Raw genomic sequence first — 22673 nt, 5'->3', positions numbered from 1 at the left:
ATCATCTTGTAGTCAAGCTTGGGGCGACCGATAAAGCAAACTCAAAGGTGATATCGATCGGAGTTCATTCCACAAATTGAGGCTGAGATCGACAAGCTAATCGAAGCATGCTTCATTCGAGAGGTGCAATACCCCAAGTGGATCTCCAACATTGTCATTGTCCTTAAGAAATCTGGACAAATACGTGTTTACGTAGACTTTCGAGACCTCAACGATGCTTGCCCAAAGGACGACTTCCCCTTGCTAATCATCGAAATCATAGTGGATGCAACCATTGGCCATAAAGCACTGTCATTCATGGATGACTCTTCAAGATACAATCAAATTCACATGGTTCTCGAAGATGAGGAACTAATAGCCTTCCGCATTCCAAAAGGTATCTACTGCTACAAGGTGATGCCTTTTGGTCTGAAAAACGCTAGAGCCACATATCAACGCGCAATGCAGAAAATCTTCAATGACAGGCTACATAAAAACGTAGAATGTTACGTAGATGATGTTGTGGTCAAGACAAAGAAAAGATCAGATCACTTGAAGGATTTGTGAATTATGTTCGAAAGGTTACGAAAATACAACCTTAAGATGAACCAGTTAAAGTGCGCATTTGGCGTCACCTCGGGAAAGTTCCTCGACTTCATTGTCAGGCAACGTGGCATTGAAGTGGACCAATCAAAATCAAGGTCATTCAAAGCATGCCTAAACCAAGAAACATGCACGATCTGAAAAGTCTACAAGGATGACTAACCTTTATCAGACGTTTCATCTACAACCTTGCAGGGCGTTGTCAACCGTTCAGTCGACTCATGAAGAATGATGTTTTGTTCGTATGGGACGAAGCATGCCACAATGCTTTTGAAATAATAAAAAAAGTATTTATCAAGTCCACATGTCCTAGGGGCATCTGCGCCTGGGAAACTGCTCATATTGTACATTGTCGCTCAGGAAAGTTTAGTTGGAGCACTCTTGGCATAAGAGAATGAATCCTAGTAAGAAGGCGTGCTCTACTACCTCAGTAGAACTCTCATCGGCGCCGAGTTGAACTACCCCCCAATAGAAAATATATGCCTCGCCTTGATGTTCGCCATCCAGAAGCTCAGGCATTACATGCACGCTTACACTATCCACCTGGTTGTTAAAGCTGACCCGGTCAAATACGTCATGTACAAACCATTCTTGACAGGGCGACTAGCTAAATGGGCGTTGTTTCTTAATCAATACGAAATCATCTATGTCCCAGCTAAAGTCGTCGATGGACAAGCGCTAGCAGACTTCCTTATCGATCATCCAATCCCAGCCGATTGGAAAATCTCAGATGACTTGCTTGACGAAGAGGTGTTCTACATCGACATCTTCCCGACATGGATGATGTTCTTTGATGGATCTGCACGAGTAGACGGAGCTGGGGCAGGAGTAATATTCATGTCACCACAAAGGCAAATACTACTTATTCCTTCCAACTAAGCAAATTATGCCCCAACAATGTCGCTGAGTACCAGGCACTGATCATCGGGCTCCAAATGGCGATCAACATGGGAATCACAGCCTTTGAGGTATTTGGTGACTCCAAGCTCATAATCAATCAACTCTTAACTGAATATGAGGTGAGGAAAAATGATCTCGTCCCATACTTCAGGCTGGCAACTCAACTGCTACAAAAGTTTGAGACTGTGACACTAGAACATGTGCCAAGCAAAGAAAATTAAATGGCAGACACTCTCATCAACCTAGCCTCAAGTATGACACTAGGAGAAGAGGAAGCTGCAGACGTTCCAGTTTGCCAAAGATGGGTGATCCTGCTCGTCACTGAAATGCTATTGAATGATATAAATGTCATCTCAGTACTTCCAGTCGATGCTAAAGAGTGGAGACATCCACTAATCGACTACCTGGAGAATAGAAAGCTTACAAATGATCCTAGACATTGCTCTGAAATACGTCGATGAGCACCTCACTTTCTCTACTACAAAGGAACACTCTACCGATGCTCTTTTGAAGGAGTACTTCTGAGATGCCTAGGTGATGAAGAAGCCAATTAAGCCATGGAAGAAGTACACTCAGGTGTATGCAGGGTGCATTAGTTTGGACCAAAGCTACATTTTCAGCTCAAAAGAATGGGTTACTACTGGCCAAGCATGGTGAAGGATTGTCTGGAACACGCCAAAAGGTGCCAAGCCTGCCAATTCCATGCCAATTTCATACATCAACCGCCTGAACCATTACACCCTACAGTTGCTTCATGGCCGTTCAATCCATGAGGGTTAGATATTGTAGGGCCGATTGCACCAAAGTCATCTGCAGGAGAAGCTTACATCCTAGCTGCAGTAGATTACTTCTCCAAGTGGGCTGAGGTCATACCCCTAAGGGAAGTCAAGAAAGAAATTGTCGTCTGTTTCATCAAGGAGCATATCATCCACCGATATGGTGTGCCTCGCTACATCATCACTGATAATGGAAAACAGTTCTCCAACCGACTTGTGGACGAGCTCTGCGAGAAATACAAATTCAAACAGCACAAGTCTTCCATGTATCATAATCTGGCTAATGGTCTTGCAGAAGCATTCAACAAAACATTGTGCAACCTCCTTAAAAAGGTGATCGACCAAACAAAGAGAGACGGGCACGAAAGAATAAGCGAAACACTTTGGGCATGTAGGACGACACATAGAACTCCTACCCAAGCTACACCGTATTTTCTCGTGTACGGCATGAAAGCTTTTCTACAGCTCGAAAGTCAAATCCCCTCACTAAGGATGGCTATACAAGAAGGCTTGACTGATCAAGAGAATGCAAAGTTGCGTTTTCAAGAGCTAGAAGCGCTGGATGAGAGAAGGCTCGAAGCTCAGTAGCACTTGGAGTGTTATCAAGCACGACTCTCCAAGGCTTTCAACAAGAAAGTTCGCTCTCGTCCTCGCATTACGTAGGCCTATCATCACAACTCACAAAACAAAAAGCAAGTTTACATCAAAATGGGATGGACCTTACATAATACAAGAAGTCTACACCAATGACGCCTACTTAATAGTGGCGAAAGACGGCTTGAAGATTGGCCCCATCAATGACAGATTCTGGAAGCGCTACTACCCCTAAAACAAACGGACCCAGCTCCTCGCCTGCATGAGCCTAAATTGCATACGGCAACAATGCTCCTGGCCTGCAAGAGAATAAACTACGTACGGCAAAAAAAAAAATGTGTTTGAACTACGTTATGACTTGATCCCTCCTCAATCGAGGGTACGTAAGCAACTTGAAACTTCAAAACTTCAGTTAATTCAGCTAGCCATCATTTTTGACAATTCTAGCTAACTATTTTAGCTTAAATTCAGATATTCTAATTTATGCTGTGACTTATGTTCTTATCAATATGTGATTGTGTAAATCCTAAATAGAGATAGAATAGGAATCCTTTGGGATCTAGAAGATCTTTCTTAATATACTTTGTATTACTTGGAGAGCAAGTTTCTCTTCTCCTTATTACTATAAAAAAAGGCACAAGGATTGAGAAATTAGCACACAATTCCTCAAGTCTTTTCTCTAATCTCTTTCTCTTCCTTTTGCCGCACCTTTCTATTAAATATAAGTCACAACACGTTATTAGCAAGTTCTTCACGTTGTGCGAAGAATTTAAAGAGAATTTATTCATCTTCAATCAGGGGAGTATTACATTTCAATTATTTTTAATTGATTAAATTTTGATTGTATTGAATTCATATACTTCTATTGATTCAATTTATTTTTCTTCTTATGTTGAACGTAATACAAGCTTGAAGATGAAAACCGAAATTGAAGAAAGAACTCCTACAAACATGTTCACAATATTCATCACGCAATCCAAGTTCTTTTAAAACAACTGTTTTTATCTCGATATTTTTTCAGCCTTGATTGCATGAACCTTCACCATAATGCATGACCCAACTTTACGATTTACAAATTTTAGATTCTACATAAATTGTTTATGCAATATATCCATAATATTGCTATTATGTGAATTGAATATGTGTGAATAAGGAAGAAAAAAGGAAAGAAAAAATAATGTTGAGACCTTAGAATTCGTATTGAGCTTTGGAAAACCTAGTCTGGCTTTAACCAGGCCCACGTGCAGCTAAAGTCGAGCCACTAACCTAAGAGGTGCGCCATTTGGCTGAGCCAAGCTGGCTCCAATTTGAGCCAACGCCCCCCAGGCACGCAGAACCCAAATACGAGTTCGAAACGACATCATCAAGATGGTCAATCTGCAAAATTGAGACCCTCATAGCCAACAGCTATGGCGATGGTGTTATGCCCTCCCCCCACGACGACGGTCTGAAGTTTCTCGTCGTCCCCTTGATGTCTCTGGCGTCCTCAAGGACGGATCGTGGGTGTCCAGACCCAACACGATCGTCTTCAAGCTTCCCCAGCCGTCTTCCATCGTCTCATTTTCTCGAGGATCCACGGTGACAGCCTTGACCTCTGTGATCCATGCTCGCCGCTGTCTCTTGTGACGCCGTCGGCTTCTGAGCACCACCGCTAACAACAGTCTTCCATTATTTCCAGACGAAATGCCTCACCCATTGCAGATGGGCTTAGCTCTCACGCGCCGAAGGCTTTGGACCTGTATTGCTCTAGGCCCACACCCCACTTGCAGCCTCATTTTGGGCCTACAAATCAGTAGTCTTAGCTGCTTGAGTCTATAAACTCAGGGCCCCATTTTGGGCTTAGGACCTTGCAACCCATTTTTGATTTTAGACATGCTGTACAGCAACCTAGCAACCCAATCTGGGCTTAGGATCCTTCTTTTATTTTTCGGGCTTTCAAATTTATTTATTTTTTTTTCCAGTTAGACTTTGTGGGATTTTTTTTTTCCTTTTTGGGCCTAATTACTTTAGCCCATATGAAACTCTAAACCCTATATATCGAGATTTGTTTTTCCCTTTTTCTTCTTAGCCCATATTCGGGCCTAGGTTTTGTTAACCCAAATTTTTTTTCCTTGTTGGCCTGCAACCAAGCCGATTAAAATAATAATTTTTAGACCTGAAACTCCATATTTGTTTTAGGGCCGTTTCCCTAAACTTTCACACAAAGGGTCCCGAAGCTGCCCACTATCAATCTATTTATTTTCTTGTTACATATTTTTGTATATATTGCGTTTATTTGCAGGTATTATGAACTTGAAGTTCATACTTCGAACCCGAAGTTTTGGAAAAGTGCCATCGAAACCTGAAGTTTCTTCACGCACAACACTCATGTTGAGACACGAAGGTTTCCATGCTTAAATCCGCTTAAACCAAACCATGTCTTAGAACCTGAATGTTCAACTTTGATGTTTATAGAAATTTTATTTTCTAAAACACCAATCACATTCTTATTTCTGCCATTCAGCGTATTGTCGAACCGTAACAAGTTTGATTTCACTAATTTGGAAGTTTCGAAAAAGAAACTACTTTATATGGATACAAGACGTGACACCCCACTTGACTACAACTAGTAGTGAAATCATTACAGCCAGTTATGGTGTGGAAAAGCTGAATAAGAATCCGCCATAATCTTTATTCGAAGATTTATGGTTGAAGCATCAAATAGAAGTACCTCACTGCCGAGGACTCCATGGCTCTTTGACTCATTATTAACTGTTTCAAATCATGCAAAGATGAATTTTTGCCCGAAGCAAAACATGATTGAAACCTTTACGTCCATGAATAGGTATAATTTTAAAGATTACATCCGATCGAATTTTGATTAAAAGAAAATTTTTCTCTTCCTTCTATATCTAAATTGCTTCTGAAGTAGCAATATAGAGAGCAGAAGTTCACCAAATTCTTAGATCTGATTACTGCCACACTTGTGAGAGAATGGTGCCCTAGCAATTCAGCTGGGAGCTACTAAACGGTATAGACCCGATTTCGGCTGAAGCCTACCGAATGGTGGTGCCCTGCTTCGGCAGGGATGCACCGTAGGGCATGCTCTGCTTTGGTAGAGGTGCACCGAACAATAATGCTCTGTTTCGGCAGGGGCCTACAAAACCCAAAGGTCTGTCCCTCTCTCACAATCCCATTTTTCGAATGTATTTTACAACATATGGTAGAATCAAGCCTGCCAAGAGGTGGAATCACGCCCGAAGCATGACCCTTGGCACCTAAAACTTCAAAGAATAAAGGATAGTATTACTGAACTTCAACCCTGCAAAATCTAACTCCGTTTTGACGAAATAGGTCATTGGTTATGCACTTGTATATGCCTCTACCAATGTTGTTGGGGAGTACTATTCCCGTAGTCAATCTGTAAGACTAATTTTGCTCCACCTAACACATTTGGAAGAGCGAAATTTGACATGGAAGGCCTATTGGCCGAACCCCCTTGTCTTTTTGGTTTACTTTGTGAATAATTTATTTTATTCTCAGGTTTAAGATTGGTGTTTGGATGTCACTATTGTTCTAGAATAAGAGTTAATTAACGAAAATTACCACATGTGACTATAATTAACTCATGCTTAGGTATGTTTTGTGGGGAAGTTAGTTGTCTGGTTCTATGCTAACTTCATACTTAATCATCCCCTGACAACCTTTTAGGCTTATCCAACCTGATTATGGGGTATGGCATTGCTCTATATTGTCCAATGGTACTAGTTTTAGCATAAAGGGAAGCCTTATACTCACTTGTTCCACAAGAACGCCCTTTTGAGTTTTAAGGATATTCGAGAGTATTATTACCATATTGAAACCAATGTAGAAAAATGGAGTAGAATTCCTTGGCATATTACCATATTGCACTTCCTACGAATATAGCCATATGCATATTCTAGAGAAGATGGAACGCTTAATGAGTGGATTATACCCATTCAAGCCCCTATATGGCTGGCCATAAGCCTGTGATTCCAAAGGAATTTTTGCTATGGATGTACATTTGGGATATCTAGGATGATCTGTGATGGATCATTTTGGGCATCCTTTTACCATAAGTAATAACATCATACCTTGAAGCGTATTATACCTTAGCACCTTCCATCTTTTCTACAAAGGATTTAAATGGGACATTTATGGACTGAATCAACCACCATATGGACCATTTAGATACTTTATGGTAGTGGTTGATGCTTCTACATGTTAGTCACACATGTAGCTGTTGTCCACAATTTGCATTCTCCACACTGGTAGCTCAGATTAACAAGCTCAGGGCTCACCACCCTGATTATCTGATCAAACCTATTTGATTGGATAAGATGGAGAATTTACATTGAAAACTTTAACATTCGATGGCTATTGCATGTCGGTTGGGTTTTGAAGTTGAACATCAAGTACCCCATGTTCATACCCAGAACAACCCAGTAGAAGCATTCATTAAATGCCTTCAATGATTGTGCGATCGATTGGTCATACGTACCAAGTTCCCGATCTCTGCAAGCAACTATGTTGGTCCGCCTGAGGCCCGTCACGACCCAACCTTATAAAGCGCATGTCAGTTGGTTACCAAATACGAACCCAAAATCTTTTGGAGGAATATGGCACGAACGAATTCGCCTCTCGATCGTTGTCTCAATCCTTTTCATCTCATGAGATTAAATCCGGATTACTCCCGAGACCTGAAGTTCTTGGTCCAATATACTAGTTTGGATGAGATATGGAATTGGAAGGAGATTATCATAGATGATGTTTCATTTATATGGTAACTACTGATATAAATGAAAAGCAACGATAACGAACTGTATTTTGTTGATTGATGTCAATGTATAATTGATTGGTTAACTAAAAGAATCAATCTATGATGAATGAGAAGAATGAAATAGTGTGAATGACGCCTTGTAGCGCAAGGTTTCTCTCATACACCATGTGATTGATTACAGCATTACAAACGTGGTTGTAGTATCTCTGGGATTGTGATACGAACCTACATGGAGTTTCCAAAGGACTTATATGTACTGATTCAAATAGTTCTAGACCATAAAAACACCATTTCGGTTCTCGATAGGCTTTCACTTTGCGGATGCAGAACTATCCTGGCGAATGTGGTATACCCGTCTAAGTGAATATTTGATCAGTTAGGGATATATGCCCATGTGTGTACAAAATTAGAACTTGCTAAAGTTGAGAAAATTAACTCGCATGTCGGACTTTTAAAATGAATGATCTTGGGAGAACTCGACATTACCTTTACCTGAAGTTTCAAGCTAGTTTAGATGGTTTTCTGGTCCACCACTTGAACTAGACCCAGAAGGTGTTACGTCCGAGTATACCCTGATCGTCTGTATGCTAGATGCAAATGAGACCTTTACAGAGGGTATGAAGCATAAGGTTCCATATTGGAATGTGAGGCAGCCATATCTAAGTACCACTGGCGTTTATTGTACTTAGTTCAATGCATTATATCAGACATCTTACGTGCTGATAATCTTTTGGCATAAAGCAGCACTGCGCCTACACGCCACCACCAAATTTGGTGTTAAAGACATTTTTTCCTTACTATGGATTTGGGCTTATCTATCCTTATGCATCTCATAATATATCACAACCCTTTGATCTTCGAAATGATGCCTACCTTATAGAATTTGCTGAATCAGACTAATTATCTGACCGCATAAGGTATGTTCTAGAATGGTTAAGTCTTTACCATTAAGGAACACCGCAATATCTTAGAGGTCAACCAAATAGACCTTTGTTGTGAAACCTTTGAATCGTTCCAAGACTCACTATGTCTCATCACATGAAAGATATGGTCGAGAACTCTTGTTAAGCATATTCAAACTCCTTATGATTTTCATCCATCATTGAGTCCCAACAACGATCCATGAAGAGTCCCAACAACGATCCATGAAGATAACGCCGTATGTATCGACCAGATCATGATACATCAAACAAATCAACACCAAACATATTGTGTCTACATCATCATGACCATCAGAAGATTAAAGTCAAGCAGTCTGATACTAGACAACCTTGCTGACCTATACAACGTCACTGCCAAAGTCTACCTTCCAGAAGCTTGTCCAAGGAATTGGTATGCGTAACTTTCTCATTTGCGATGCTTCTAGTTTCATTTGGAAGTTTTGTCAAACTCACGGGGAGTATCCAGAAGTATACTCACTTGATCTTAATGTATTCTTTTTCCCTATGATTAGGAGCATTTTTCCTATTGGGTTTTTGCTACCTAACTAGGTTTTAACGGTGCACCCATCCTGGGCTGATCATACCCTTGTGAGATTTTTTACTTGCGTCCAGAAGACGTATAGTTTTGACTTAATGCAACTTCTCACATTTCTCCTTTGACTATGAGCTTTTGTCCCATCTTGGGTTTTGCCATAGTGAGGTTTTATGAGTTTTACTACCCATGCATTCTTCCGTTTATTTTGAGACTCGCATTCGCCACTTGTGTCGACTAAACGAGACGACTTCATCAACTGCTTCTACATTTGCCTGAAGATCTGATGCGCCATCTACTTGAGTATTTGCACACTTAAGGTGGAGTGTTGTGACATATGTTCTTATCAATATGTGATTGTGTAAATCCTAAGTAAAGATAGAATAGGAATCCTTTGGGATCTAGAAGATCTTTCCTAATATACTTTGTATTACTTAGAGAACAAGTTTCTCTTCTCCTTATTACTATAAATAAAGGCACAATGACTGAGAAATTAGCACACAATTCCTCAAGTCTATTCTCCAATCTCCTTCTCTTCCTTTTGCCGCACCTCTCTATTAAATATAGGCCACAACAATTTATTTTTTCTTCTTCTGAATTTAACAACTCAAACCCTTTTTCTTTGCCTGGAGCCCACAAACAATGTAATTTATAGCTTTTAATGTTTATCAGAAGTTTAACTTTCTCTCTCTCCTAACTATTCAATTGGAATTTTGAGAGATTTTAATGGACTTATAAATCCAGGGATTTTTATGAAGTTTAATTGATTAGTAGAGATTCCATATAAAATTTAGATTCAATTCCCTCAAAATATCATGGGGTGAGGTGAGATTTGTGGATGCTTATACACTACGAAATCTCACAAATTTCCTCTCAAACATCTTAGGTTGAGATTACATATACAAGGGTGTTAGATTTACATAATGAGTTGTTGATGACTACATACACATTGAGAATTTAGATTATGTCTGTGTCCGATGAAGGAGTGTTTCTTTTTTTTTTTTTTTTTTTTTTTTTGTGTGATGACTAAGAGTAAGAATTAACAAGAGAAGGAAATCGATTAAATTTCAAAATTTTGGACTTTGCTTGTTCTTATAAGAAGGAAACCGATTAGTTGTTCCCGTTTTATCTTCCAACTCTCTACTTTTCAATTGTATTTTGGTGTCATCCCATTTTAATCGTAGTTCCATTCAAATGAAGAAATTTGAAGAACCTAACGTCAAACATCCACAAGCAAAACGCAGCTTAGCAATGCCAAGAAAACCATCTACGAGAGTTGATCCAATCCAGGCAGGTTGCATGGGGGGTTATTGAAGACAAAGATGCCGAGATCCATATTAAAACTCCAATTTGGCAACTAATGAGCAACACAATTCTGCTCCCTGAAAACATGCTTCATGCTTCAGCTCACATCTAACCAATTAACTCATTGATATTTTACATCTGCTCACAATTATATCAAGTATCAAGAGGATAATTCTATTAATCAGATTTTGTTGGAACAAAGTGACAACAAGCATCTTTGTCAATAAAATCTCCTTGTCCCAAATTGGCAGAGAACTCCACTCGCACCAATTTTGAACCATCAACATTAAGCTTATACCAACAAATATCAAGAGGTTCCCAGGCAATGGGATCAGCCTTCTATTAGGTTTATGGGGGAGAACCAACTCAAGCTTTCACCTAGTTCTCGACATTTGTGTGTTTACTAACAAGCATGGAATTTAAAGGGCTAGCTAATTCGTAACTCAATACTTGAAAATGAGGAATCAAATCAAAATGTTTATTTTTTATTGGTAGCACATTTGCAAATTTGGTTTAAAAATTTAGTTAACTGATATTATCCTAATCCAAATATCTTTTGACAATTAAAAAAATACATACAAAGATAACTTTTGGATGGTGATATATACACACCCATTTTTACCTTTCACACACCTCTATTATTTTCCATTTGTTGATCAATTGAAATAGTTAAATGACATAAATTAATAAGTGATGTTTGAGAAGTAGAAATAAGTGTGTTTACGAGTAGACTTGGCATTCGTGTTGTGTTTTTTGTATTCGTGTCGTTTTCGTGTCATACCCAATATCTTAACGGATCGTGTCGTGTAACACCCGTTAAAATAAATGGGTAAAATGACCCGACCCGAAAACGACCCGATAATATTAACAGATAATATAACCCGACCCGACCCGTTACCCGTTACCCGTTAAGGAAAATATATTTTAAACCAATAAATAATCAAATGAAAAACATAATACTAAATAAGTATATACATACCATATTGTCACGTCCAAAACATAAAACACATTTTTCTTTTAAGTATATTTTCACTTACCTAAAGTCTTTAATAGTTTTTTAATTAATGTAGAAGTGTAAAAAAAACATAGAAAAAAATATATATAAACGCTCATAATGACAAGCTTTACAACTTTCATGAAGAGCTTAACTTCGAAATTCGCCACTATAATCATATAAATCATAGATCAAAATTTAACCGTTGAATGTTGTTTACATTTACGCTTCATTGTTCTCATCAAATTTTATTTTTTTTAGATTTTCTTTTTTGAAAACTTGATCTATTAGATGATGCAGGAAGATGAACGGTTTGGATCGTTGATATTATTTCAGAGTTTTATGGTTAGTGAAAATATTGCTTGATGTTTATAAAGTTTCTATAAACTATATAACATCGACTCATATTTCAGTTAACCGTAAATATCGAAACGTGATATCAAAGATCTAAACCATTCATCTTCTTACCTCCACCATATGATCATGTTTAAAAAAAAAAAATTTAAAAATGAAATTCAGTAAGAAGAATAAAGCGTATATGGCAATCGACGGTTAAATATAAATTTAAAGTTTATGAATTATAGTGTTGGATTTCGAAGCTGACCCCTTCATGAAAGTTGTAAAGTTTGTCATTATGAGTGATTGTATATTTTTTTTTTACATTTTTTACACTTCTACAATAATTACTATTAATTTTATTAATTTTTCCCTCAAATAAAAAACATTATTCATGAATGTTTGGAGGATTTTAAAAATCTAAACGATAATGTAAGTGTAACCATTATCTACTCGTAGAGGAATAATGATGAATCACGAGTGTTTATATATTCTTTCATATTTTTCATACTTGTATGTATGTCTTCTTAGTTCTTACCTATACAAATACTATATTAGTTTATTTTAATTTTGGACAACAACATGTTAAGTAAAATTTATCCTAGTAATGATAATAAGGAAATCTCATAATAAAAATAAATAAGGACTAAATTTTTTTTTTAAAACTTATATAGAATAATAATACAAAACTATATATTTAATATAGAATATATTGTATATATTAATATTGCTATTGTATTTTATAATAAATCTTTTAGTAATTAAACTTTAAAATTATCAAAATAAATTTTTTCTTAACGGGTCGAAATGGTTATCCACGTATTACCCGCGTGTATAACCATTAAGAACCCGTTATTAACGGGTCATCCGATAATGATCCGATAAGTTATCGTGTTGATCTAAAACCTATTATTTTTGTATCGTTTTTGTATCGTGTCACCTTTCCACATCAAAAACTGCCGGGTATATTGACGAGCACAAAACTAAACCGACCCAAAAATACCACAACACAAAGAGTCAGTCGGTAGATTTTTGTTGCAAATGCAAATTACACACACTGGGATTTGCTCTCTCTATCGCTGAGAGATTCTCCATGATCGATGGCAATGGAAGACAATGGCAGTCGTCCGTAAATGAACAACAGTGATGAGGAGCTTCTTCTGATTCAGAGAAGTCAATTTCGACGACAAGCCCGATCGCTGAAACCTCCTTCGAAACGTTTCGACCCTTCCTGTCTTTAAAAAAGGCCTCTTTACTCGCTGTAGTCCATCGCTAGCCGGAAACAGTATTCTCAGGTTTATCTCACACAATTACGATTTTTTTCCGTTTTCTTTTGTGTTGCACGGTCTGTTTGGTTCTCGAGAAAACGTAGGAAAATTTATAAAATTTTGGAGCTTCTGTAGAATTTACCGAAGTAACTCCGCCTGTGTAAGTTTATCTTACATTGCCAGTCCCAAGCCCGGGTAAAGGAGGAGGGGAAGGAAGTCAGGTAGTCGACAGCCGGCACTCCACGGTTACGTCGAATCCTTATGAAAATGAATCCAGAACGAAATCGCGCTAAAGCTAGGGCGTCACCCGTAAGTGGCGCGCTGTGTGGCTCGAGCACAGTGATAAGTGAGCAAGGGTCGCTGTATCTCCATCGGCACCCGGATGCAGTGTTAAATGAGCAAGGGGGCCATAAAAACTTCTTTTCGAACGACTCCACTCAAAGTTGTTTGGGAGCATATGCTCCTATCAACTTTGCACATGACACACAAAAGAAGTACTTTGATCCTATTGGACGGGGAAGGGTGAAGAAGCTAGGACAGAAGGGTAGAGTTCAAGAGAGTAGAATACGTTTAGGAACGTGGAATATAGGAACCTTAACGGGAAAATCTATGGAAGTAGTGGAAGTTTTGGTGAGGAGAATGATAAATATTATGTGCCTACAAGAAACTAAGTGGGTTGGTCTTAAGGCAAAGGATCTAGAAAACTCAGGGTTTAAACTTTGGTATTCGGGCACAAATAAAATGAGAAACGGTGTTGGCATCATCGTGGACAAGACCTTGACACAAGATGTTGTAGATGTCAAGAGGGTAGGAGATAGAATCATGGCAATCAAGATTGTAATAGGACAAGAACTCATCAATGTGATTAGTGCGTACGCACCTCAAGTAGGGTTAGATACGAGTTCAAAGGAGAAATTTTGGGAAGACCTTGGAGACTTGGTGCAAGGAATTGCCCAGACGAAGAAGTTATTTATAGGAGGAGATTTAAATGGACACGTAGGCAGGGAGACAGACAACTATGGAGGTTTTCATGGTGGCCATGGTTTTGGGGAGAGAAACGAGGATGGGGAAGCTATCTTGGATTTTGCACTGGTATATGATCTCTTCTTAGCCAACACCTTCTTTAAGAAGAGAGAAGAACATGTGATCACCTACAAGAGTGGGTCGTCAAAAACACAAATAGATTTTCTTCTAATGAGGAAAGGGGATCGTATAACTTGTAAGGATTGCAAAGTTATACCGGGAGAGAGCTTGGCTAATCAACATCGCTTGTTGGTGATGGATGTACATATCAAAAGAGTGAGAAAAAAGAACAAGACTTGGAAGTGCCCAAGGACTAGATGGTGGAATTTAAAAGGAGAAAAACAAGCCATTTTCAAAGAGAAAGTAATCACCCAGTGTGGGTGGGATAGAGAGGGGGAAGCTAGCCAAAGGTGGGATTCCATGGCTAGTTATATCCGAAAAGTAGCAAAAGAGGTATTAGGAGAGTCCAAGGGCTTTGCTCCACACCAAAAGGAATCTTGGTGGTGGAATGAAGAGGTACAAACAAAGGTGAAGGCTAAGAAGGAATGTTGTAAAGCCTTATACAAGGACAGGACCGATGAAAATGGTGAAAGGTATAGAAGAGCGAAGCAAGAGGCGAAGAAAGCTGTGAGAGAAGCTAAGTTAGCGGCTTATGACGATATGTATAAGCGACTAGATACCAAAGAATGAGAGTTGGATATCTATAAACTAGCTAGAGCAAGGGAAAAGAAGACAAGGGACCTAAATCAAGTGAGGTGCATCAAGGATGAGGATGGAAAGGTTCTTGCTACAGAGAACACGGTCAAAGACAGATGGAGAGGTTATTTTCATAATCTTTTCAATGAAGGACATGAAAGGATTACTTCTTTAGGGGAGTTGAGTAACTCAGAAGAGTGTAGAAACTACTCATTTTATCGTCGAATCAGGAAGGAAGAAGTGGTTATAGCTTTGAAGAAGATGAAGCATAGAAAAGCAGTGGGCCCAGACGATATACCGATCGAAGTGTGGAAAGTCTTGGGAGAGACAGGTATAGCATGGCTCACTGACCTTTACAATAGGATTTTGAAGACGAAGAAGATGCCAAATGAGTGGCAAAAGAGCACTTTGGTGCCTATCTACAAGAATAAGGGCGACTTACAAAATTTTATGAACTATAGGGGTATTAAGCTAATGAGTCATACAATGAAGCTCTAGGAGAGAGTCATTGATCATAGATTGAGGCAAGAGACACGGGTTTCGGACAACCAATTCAGGTTCATGCCAGGGTGCTCAACCATGGAGGCAATCTATCTCTTACGAAGATTGATGGAAAGATATAGAGATGGGAAAAAGGATTTACACATAGTCTTTATAGATTTGGAAAAAGTGTATGATAGGGTCCTAAGAGACATTCTTTGGAGGATTTTAGAGAAGAAAGGAGTACGAGTAGCATATATCCAAGCTATAAAGGATATGTATGAAGGAGCAAAGACTGCCGTAAGAACTCATGAAGGACAAACCGAAAGCTTCCCCATAACTGTAGGATTACATTAAGGCTCATCCTTAAGTCCTTACCTTTTTGCGTTGGTAATGGAAGAGTTAACAGGACATATTCAAGATGATATTCCTTGGTGTATGCTTTTCGCAGACGATATAGTGTTGATAGATGAAACTCAAGAAGGGGTAAATGCGAAGCTTAACCTTTGGAGAGAAGTGTTGGAATCTAAAGGTCTTCGCCTAAGTCGATCAAAGACAGAATATATGAAGTGCAAGTTCAGTGCAAATGGAGGCCAAAATGAGTTAGGGGTGAGGATCGGAGATCAGCAAATACCAAAGAATGATCGTTTTCGCTACTTAGGATCTATCTTGCAAAAGAACGGAGAATTAGATGGAGATCTCAACCATAGAATACAAGCTGGATGGATGAAGAGGAAGAGTGCATCCGGCGTGTTGTGTGACCACCATATGCCACTGAAGCTCAAGGGAAAATTTTATAGGACGGCAATAAGGCCGGCGATGCTGTATGGCACAGAATGTTGGGCGGTGAAGCATCAACACGTACACAAAATGGGTGTAGCAGAGATGAGGATGCTTTGTTAGATATGTAGGCACACGAGACAGAATAAGATTAGGAATGAGGATATCCGAGGTAAAGTAGGAGTAGCCAAAATTGTAAGAAAGTTGAGAGAAAATCGTTTACGGTGGTTTGGACATGTGCAAAGAAGGCCTACTGACGCTCCGGTTAGAAGATGCGATTACGGGACAGAGGTTCAGGGCCGAAGGGGTAGAGGAAGACCTAGGAAAACTTTGGAAGAGACTCTAAGAAAAGACTTAGAGTATTTGGATCTAACGGAGGACATGACACGGGAACGAGCACAATGGCGTTCTAAGATTCATATAGCCGACCCCAGTCAGTGAAGAAGCCTTTGGTGTATTTAACACAATATGTTGGAAATGAAGTAAAGCTTATTTATTGATATCTCTGATAAGTTACAAATATGTACATATACATGAGTCAAAATAAACAAACAAGAGGGAGCCTTCACAAAGGTTGCTTAGGAGAAGTCTCAGCGGTCGGTAGAGCCCCAGAAAGAGAAGGCACCGGAGAGGGATCATTCGGAGCCTCAGTACTGGACAAAACCCTAGAAGGAGGAGGCATCGGAGGTTGATCATTTGGAGCTTCATTATGTTGTACAGCCCCAGAAGACGAAGGCAATAAATGCATTTGGAACAAACCCACAAACCGCTGATGATCAAGTAAAACCTGACCATCAGATTCCTTCATCTGGTCAAGCTTCCTCTTCATGTTTGTAGCATAGTTATGTGCGAGCCGGTGCAACTGTTTATTCTCATGTTTGAGCCCTCTAATCTCCTGTTTGAGACTCATCACTTCAGCCGCTAATGATTCAACTTGGCGGGTTCGACCAAATAAGCGTTGGGCCATATTAGACACAAAACCTGCACACTGAACACTCAGAGCCAGAGAATCCTTAACAGCCAACTCATCAGACCGTTTGGAAAGTAGTCTGTTATCTTTGGGAGTGAGAAGGTTCCTGACCACCACCGCAGTGGTCATATCATTCTTCATCACGGAATCCCCAAAGGTAAGAGGACCAGTAGGGGATAAGAATGATGGGCGCCATATGTTGTCTAGAGAAGGCGTGGCTACCTCTTCAACAAGGTTCAAGTCAAAACGACGGTCGGAGGGGCCAGACATTTTCAAAGGTGTTGAAGAGAGAAGAGGTCGGACAAATCAAGATCTTAGAAGTGCAAGAAGAGAGCTTCTACTGGTGAAGATTCAAGTGTGCTTTGGAACTTAATGCCAACCTCTATAAAAATGTGCACTTGACGGAGCTTCAGAAATCGAAGAGGTGTTTGATTTCTCAAAAGCTGGGCTGCTTAAAGACCACCAGAGCCGATCTCAGAAATCAAAAAGGCGTTTGCTTTCTCAAAAGTTGGGCTGCTCAAAGGCCACGAAAGCCGATCTCAGAAATCGAAGAGGCGCTTGCTTTCTCAAAAGTTGGGCTGCTCAGAGACCACGAGGGCCGATCTCAGAAATCGAAGAGGCACCTGCTTTTTTCAGCCTTGTCAGCACCTGTCACATGCACACTCAAGTTTGCTGAAATTACGGGCATTCTGTTGAAGATTTCTGGTGAAGTAGAAAGCACGTGAATCTTATTGTTCAAGCATCCACTTTTCACACGCACCATCAACTCATGGGTACCACAGATAACTTTGCCAAAGATCTCTGACAAAGTTTAGACACGTGAAGCTTGCAGCTCCCACTACATCGTTATGACCAAGAAGGGTAAAAGAATATCAAAGAAACAGCACTAACAAAGTTTAGACACATAAATTTTGAAGGTCTAGCTATCATATTATTACCCACAAGGGTAAAGGAACAGCATCACTGCTGGATAATTGGAAAGTCCCTGTGTGTCAACCTCTGTTCTCCGTGGCAAGGTAGACTAGCAAACATGCCCAACCTTTACTCACATTCGAGAAAACACTACCAACAAGATTTCTTGCTCTAAAATCGAAGAGGTACCGTCCTCCGAATCTCGAGAGCCAGACTCCCAACATGATTACTTTCTCAAAAATCGAAGAGACATCGCTCTCCGAATCTTGAGAGCCAGACTCCCAGCAGGATTGCTCTCTCAAAAATTGAAGAGGCACCGTTCTCTGAATCTCGAGAGCCAGATCCCCGACAGGATTGCTTGTTCGAAAACCGAAGAGGCACCGCTTTCTCAACTTCAAGAGACAGATCTCTTTGGCTAAAGCTTGTCTGTAATCTTCACACGCAACATCAGCTTTCCAGATACCACAGACCACTTTTTCAAAGTGCTCTGACACACGTGAAGTTGGCAGCTCCCACTACCGTGCTATGACCAAGCAGGGTAAAGGAATATCATTACTACTTGTTGTTAGGGAAACTCCTATATATGTCGACCTTCATCCTCAACGGACAGGCAGACCTGCAAAAATGCTCAACCCTTCCTCATATCTGAGAGGGCACTCCCAACGAAGCCTCTCGAAATACTCAGCTTTCTTTCCCCCCGATAATACCTCTGCAAACAAGCTACACCAGAGCAAGAATATCTCATATCATCAGGGTTAAAAGCAAGAGTATCCCATATCATGCTTTTTCCCTGTCTTTTCCTTTGGCCTTGTTCTTACCTGCAAGACAAGGAGAAAGAGAGCAATCAGTCAGCATTTGGAATCAAGCTTCTAGTCAGAAACTGACTGCCTGGAACCCCTTACCTGATTACTTACCTGGCATTGCTCTCGAGTACTCATCTTCAACATCTTATGCTTCCAGAGAAGATACCACATCTGCCTGAGGAACCGATAGGGAAAGTGAGAAGGATACAAGGAAGCATGTGGAGACAAGCGTAACAGAACACGTGCTGATACATCCACTACTTTGTCAACAGAAAAAGTATCCCATATCAGCAGGGTCGAACGTACTCTAGATTTGATAGACTTGTTTTGACCCTCAAATTCTTCAGTTGGCCTTATATTTTGGAGGAAACCAGAAAACCCTTCAGCCCAGTTCAAGAATAAGCCTGTGGAAAGTTACTTCTTCAAAAGCAAAAGTATCTCATATCATATATTCTCCTTTTCTTCTCTTTATCTTTCATGCTGACTGCAAGATAGGGAGAATAAGAACAATCAGCCAGAACTCGAAATCAAACTTCTGATCTGGGACTGATTGCTTGGAGCTCTGATTGCTTACCTTGTTTGTCACCTCTTTCAGCAGATCCCCTAGCTCGGCGACTTGGAGAACTCCTACTACATGGTTTGTATCGCGCTTGACCAAGCCTGAAACTACAAGTAAGCTTCAAGTGAAATTGATACATTACCTTGTGTATCTCCACCAGTTAAAGATACCACCCCTGGATGAAGGAAGAGTACTTCCAGAGAAGATGCCACATCTACCTATGAGACAGATAAGGCAAGCGAAGACGATACCACACTTTGGTACTTAGAAGTTTCGTGATTACGAGATCATTCTCCCACAATATTTCCTAATGTCATTTGTACTAAATCATTCACTTGTACTCACTAAAGGAGAGCTTGAACCTATGTACTTGTGTAAACCCTTCACAATTAATGAGAACTTCTCTACTCCGTGGACGTAGCCAATCTGGGTGAACCACGTACATCTTATGTTTGGTTTCCTGTCTCTATCCATTTACATACTTATCCATACTAATGACCAGAGCAATCTAGCGAAGCTCACAAACTTAATACTTTCTGTTGTACCAAAGTCCTCACTGATTTTATGCATCAACAATCCTTCAGTCCTTACCTTTTTGCGTTGGTAATGGATGAGTTAACAGGACATATTCAAGATGATATTCCTTGGTGTATGCTTTTCGCAAATGATATAGTGTTGATAGATGAAACTCAGGAGGGGTAAATGCGAAGCTTAACCTTTGGAGAGAAGTTTTGGAATCTAAAGGTCTTCGCCTAAGCCGATCAAAGACAGAATATATGGAGTGCAAGTTCAGTGAAAATGGAGGCCAAAATGAGTTAGAGGCGAGAATCGGAGATCAGGTAATACCAAAGAGTGACCGTTTTCGCTACCTAGGATCTATCTTGCAAAAGAACGGAGAATTAGATGGAGATCTCAACCATAGAATACAAGCTGGATGGATGAAGTGGAAGAGTGCATCCGGCGTGTTGTGTGACCGTCGTAGGCCACTGAAGCTCAAGGGAAAATTTTATAGGACGGCAATAAGGCCGGCGATGCTGTATGGCACAGAATGTTGGGCGGTGAAGCATCAACACGTACACAAAATGGGTTTGGACATGTGCACAGAAGGCCTACTGACGCTCCGGTTCGAAGATGTGACTACGGGATAGAGGTTCAGGGCCGAAGGGGTAGAGGAAGGCCTAGGAAAACTTTGGAAGAGACCCTAGGAAAAGACTTAGAGTACTTAGATCTAACTGAGGACATGACACAAAACCGAGCGCAATGGCGTTCTAGGATTCATATAGCCGACCCCACTTAGTGGGAAAAGGCTTTGTTGTTGTTGTTGTTGTTGTTGTAGAATTTACCGAAGTGAATACTTGACTACGTTCAGTTGGGTTGCTGATAAATTCCAAACAATAAAATTTAGATGCGAACATTTAATCTATTTGACGAGAAGTTTCTGTGCTAGTTTATTGCCTTCGAATGTTCAATGGGATGGTATAAATGTGTCTGTGTGATAATTAGATGATTCGTTGCTTGTAGTATGGATGCACGAGAGAATTCGAGGTCCTCGATATTGCCATCTTATCCATCTTCCAGAGATAAGAGAATTCCCATATATGTGATGATGCCTGTTAATGCCTTCTGCATTGATGGTACGGGGCGTCCAAGGATTAGCAAGTAAGTTTTATTATGACTTTCTGTTGATGAGGCTATGATGCATTTTCATTCTTAATTTAATTGTTATACTCTTTTAACGATGGAGTATGATTAGCTACAAGGTTGCAGTTAACTATTTTGATCTCTTCCCAATTGAAGTTATGTAAATGTACGTTTCAAAATGTTTCTAAATTTATTTTTTTAATTTAGTTTCCTTTCAAGTGAGACAGAAACTCCTTATATGTTGCTCAATTTACTGTTGTTTCAGAATCAAGGCCTTAACTGTAGCTCTAAAAGCACTCAAGTTGGCATGTGTCCACGGAATTGCAGTTGAGGTTTGGTGGGGAATTGTGGAGCGTTTCTCTCCTCTTGCATATGATTGGTCTCTATATGAAGAGCTTTTCAAACTGGTTTCTGACTCAGGTTAGGTTTGAAGTTGCATGTTGCCTTGTCTTTTCACTCAAACGTTAACTCTTCTTCTACTTTGGATCATAGAGGTATGTCTTCTTTGATATTTTGAACTCCCATTTGAAGTTATAAGTCTGGTACAATGAACATGGCTGTATTGCAACACTTAATTTACGTGTTCATACTTTAAGAATCATAACCCATTTGGATGCTAGAGATAATATCAATGTTTCTTCAGTATCGTGCTCTACAACGTGCTATGGTACTGTGTTCCCCATTAGAATACTTGATTTTAGGTTTGATGTGCTTAAAAAGTTTATCAATGCAAAGGGATGTGAAAGAAAAACTATAGTTTGGCCTTCATTACACACCTATCAGTTTGAATCTTGAATCTAGATAAAGAAGTTGACCTCTTCTTTTTTTCCTCCCAGATTGGTGATCAGAATAAGCATATACATATATTATTGGGACCAAAATGGATTTTCCAATGATGATTATCTTACACTGGGAGTTGACCATGTTCCTCTCTTTTGCGGACGGACTGCCCTCCATTGTTATGAAGATTTCATGTCAAGTTTTGCTAAGAAATTTGAATTCTTAATCGGAACTGTAATAGAATAAATTAGTGTTGGTCTTGGTCCTTCTGGTGAACTTAAGTATGTTACAGTTACACTAGAACTACAAGTATGAACCCAGTCCAGTGATTTCTTATGCAACATTGTTACATTGGTGACACAGATATCCTGCACATCCTTTTGGTGATGGTAGATGGAAGTTTCCTGGAATCGGTGAATTCTAGTGCTATGACAAGTACATGTATGTTAAAAATCTCTCATTCCTCTTACGGAAATTTGGTTGCTATTGAATTTTTACTATTTACAACCTTGTTCCTTTAAGGATGGGTGACCTTAAGTTGGCTGCACGCAAGGAAGGAAAACCTCAGTGGGAAGAGAAGGAACCACAAAAGGCTGGCTGTTACAATAGTCTCGCATCTCAAGTTCCTTTCTATGGAGAAGGAGAGGAAAGTTTTGTTTCTGATTATCGGTGTTTTTGCCTCGTATGAAACTGATGAAAGCAGCTTGCTTAATTATTTCCCACGAAAAATTTCTGCATATCTAAAGCCTTGTGTAACTTGCATGACATAATTGCTTTTCTTGTTCTGTTCATGCACATTTCATCCTCGAACTACCACTTAGAGTAAAATGCAAACGCTGAATTGAAGTTGTGTTTCTTTAGCCATGCAACATTTCTGTGTAGGTGCATGTAAACAATATGGGCCTGCAATATATATTTTCAATCTTTACTGGAACTTTTTTTATAAAGGAAAACTAATGAAAAGGGTTTGAAAACTTTGAGTTTTAATGATAAGGACAAAATAAAGGGTAAAGTGAACAGT

At 39.6% G+C, this 22673-nt stretch overlaps 1 protein-coding gene, 1 long non-coding RNA gene and 1 pseudogene across 2 annotated transcripts in view; 2 read left to right on the top strand and 1 right to left on the bottom strand.

Annotated features, from left to right (window-relative positions):
• LOC126615033 (uncharacterized) overlaps positions 1-22673 on the top strand; it is an 84969-nt gene that overhangs the window by 24855 nt on the left and 37441 nt on the right. The gene's annotated exons all lie outside the window — the stretch shown is intronic.
• Positions 1-22673, bottom strand: part of LOC126615020 (copper-transporting ATPase HMA4-like) — an 86165-nt gene that overhangs the window by 26521 nt on the left and 36971 nt on the right. The gene's annotated exons all lie outside the window — the stretch shown is intronic.
• LOC126615032 (inactive beta-amylase 4, chloroplastic-like) lies at positions 20754-22576 on the top strand (annotated as a pseudogene).

The sequence above is a fragment of the Malus sylvestris genome, chromosome 3 (genome assembly GCF_916048215.2).
Source record: "Malus sylvestris chromosome 3, drMalSylv7.2, whole genome shotgun sequence".
NCBI lineage: Eukaryota > Viridiplantae > Streptophyta > Magnoliopsida > Rosales > Rosaceae > Malus > Malus sylvestris.
The sequence above is the reverse complement of the archived record's forward strand: the minus strand, read 5'-3'. Positions and strand labels throughout refer to the sequence as shown.